Raw genomic sequence first — 2,868 nt, 5'->3', positions numbered from 1 at the left:
TTTCTTTTTAATACAGTCTTTATCATCTTCCTTATACCTTCACATTCCCTTTCATTAACTTTGCTTTCCTGCAGCTTTCATCTTGAAAGATCTAGGCCCTCCCAGGATCACTGTACAAACCAGTGGTAGCTAGAGAGAAAGTAAGATTAAGTCTATGCCTCAGTCATAGATAAAGACTTTTATTCAAAACTCTTTAAGCCATCTGATAATTGTGTTTTAATTGTACTGTGAGACAATAAGCTATGCAGGTGTACCACCTCCAGTACTAACTGCATGTGCTAATAGGTAGATAACAGGCATACATATTCACAACAAAAGCAAATGCTATAAAATTATGAACTCTTTACTTAAAATATACACATAGAATTTTGTTTGAACTCACCACATCTAACTCAGCTTCCTTTTTAAAAACCGAATATGCCTCTTCATAGCCATTAGAGCGAAGGTAATCTGCTATTGCTCGATTTCTAAAAAACACAGAACCAAAAACACAATCATTAGCATGTTAGTTCTGAATAAGAGGATTGGTTCAGGGCTTTTTGTTGAATTGTACCACCTCCTGTCAACACCCAGGATGATCAGGCTTGTAAGAAGCCCAGGCAAACTCTAAGAATACATTTGGTAAACATTTTGTATCATGACAAATAGCAAGGCGCTCACTTCTTAGAATACATAGTCCTTGTTTTAGATTTGAGAAGAAAAAAGGTTATTTTTTTTGTTATCAAACATTGGAGTAGCATGAACATACTTATCAATCTGTACGGCACAAAATCCAACAGGAGACACAGAAAATAACTACATGCACATATGAGATGGGGGCTTTATCTCTGAAAGAAGACTGCATTGAGAAGAACAGTCTGCAGTACTTAAAAGCATTGACTGAATTCTACACTTCAGTGAAATCTGAACGCTCTGCTTAAGAAAACAAGCCTTAGCTTTGTTTTTCAGAAGGATACAGTAATTTTAGTTAGATTACAGGGAAGGATACCCCATGTGACCAAAACATACAGTGCTTCCAATTTTACATTTTTGTTCAAAACACTCTTCTGTGACCAAAGATTATTACTGAACTAATGTGTCTTGGACCCTTCCTTCGAGATAACATGCATTTGGTTTAGACCTACTCATAATGTGAAAGAACAGTTTCAATACTGCTTGTTGGAGTCTTAGAGTAGTCATCATCTGCCAGTTTGTTTTTTTACAATAAGACTTTAGGAAAGGCTGCAGGCACTGAGCAGACAGCCGAGGTCCCATCCACCCCCAGCTGTTCTGAGCGTGGGTACACACGTGTACACAGTGAGCACTGCAGTGACTACAGGATTTACATAAACCAACACAAAACTTCTTAAATACAAAAATCAGGATGTCATCTATGTAAGGCATTCAGTTAAAAAAATAAACCTCTTTGGTAGCTGAAGTAAAAAGCAATAATGGCAGTGCTTCTACAGGAATAAAAAGGCTACTTCTAATTCCAAATCAAGATGTATTCCACTTCACACAAATTCTGAATTATAGAAAGGAATATCAAGCTACGGTGAAAGAGACAGGCCAAGTCCTCAGCGACTGAAATGCAACCATCCCTTCACGGCTCCCCAGCAACCCCACCACAGCTCAGCCCTCCACATAATGACTTGTCACTTGCGCTTTATTAACAGTGTGGGACACGTTCCCAGAGGCACTGCTCTGCTCCTGGTTCTCAGCACTACATTCCCCATAACACACCGCATGCAGAGGAAGGCCCTTGCACAGCAGGCAGACCAGGGCACAGGCTCTGGCAAGCATCTCAAAACAGGCATTTTACATCTGTGTTGAAGCACACAGCAAAGAGATCTGGAAAAGTAGAACACTTAAATATTTGGTACACATTGTGGTCAATGCTGCACTGCAATTGATTTTTCTTCTGAGAAGAATTGCTTTTCACTGGAAAATTCTTCCCGCAGCTTTAATCACATTCTTCTTTCTTATCTCCTACACAAATCCAGCCTCCCCTCAGACACTCAGCCCTGTGACCTCAAGTAAAAGTTTCCCATTTATTCCCATAAGCAAAATACATGAGAACAGCGTTGCCTTCTTCTGCAGAAGCAATCACAGTCTGTCATTCCCCATTTTTATTTACAAAGTTCACAACAACCACCCCATTTATTTAACACTCTTCGAAGTGTTGCACAAGAACTTCAGATAATTGATAAATAATTGTAATCATGAATGTGTTTAAACCCCAGAGCTTATTCAAATAGAAGATTTTGAAGATAACTTGTAACTAACTTAAGAAGCTGTATTCAGACAGCACAAGAGACACAAAAGCTAAATGATACAGGTCTGTATGTTTATGAATAAAATCAAACCACAATCTCTAAGTAAATACAGTTGAAAATGAAAATTATTAGCTCAAGGTTAATGAATATAAGATAAACATAGAAATAACTGTTTCTTACAGTTCATCTCGTTGCCTCTGTGAGAGCACCATTGTGGCTGTGATGTCAGGTTAGTGTGTGTCAGGTTAATGTCTTCCCAAGATCTGAAGCCTTAGGATCCACAATTCAGTCTGCCACAGTGGCTCAAAGCACAATTGTTTCTCCAGATGGGAAATCCAACAGAAAAACCTGGAGGCATTCAACACAGAAGATTCAATCCATCTAGAAGGAAGAGAAAGAGATATTGTTAATTTATTTTAAATAAGCATTCAGTCATTCTGAGCTGACGAGCAGATTTATGTACCCAGATCACATCACCACTCTGGACAGAATAGATCAACTTTATCTGTAACTACAATTTTATTTTGGAAGCCTGAATTCTGCCCCCACAGCACATTTCCAGTCTGGAGACACTTGTACACATTCTCTATTCCTCCTCTTCCTAGCACTGCTG

General features: G+C 38.7%; 1 long non-coding RNA gene across 1 annotated transcript; it reads right to left on the bottom strand.

Moving 5' to 3' along the window:
* Nucleotides 1–406: 406 nt before the first annotated feature.
* LOC104913907 lies at nt 407–2,666 on the bottom strand. The gene is made up of 2 exons (XR_004161796.1): nt 2,436–2,666; nt 407–467 (listed from the first exon to the last, which is right to left on the bottom strand). It is a non-coding gene; the product is annotated as an uncharacterized LOC104913907 (long non-coding RNA).
* Nucleotides 2,667–2,868: the final 202 nt, after the last annotated feature.

This window comes from Meleagris gallopavo, chromosome 21 (genome assembly GCF_000146605.3).
Source record: "Meleagris gallopavo isolate NT-WF06-2002-E0010 breed Aviagen turkey brand Nicholas breeding stock chromosome 21, Turkey_5.1, whole genome shotgun sequence".
Taxonomy (NCBI): Eukaryota; Metazoa; Chordata; class Aves; order Galliformes; family Phasianidae; genus Meleagris; species Meleagris gallopavo.
This window is presented reverse-complemented; position numbering and strand designations above follow the sequence as displayed.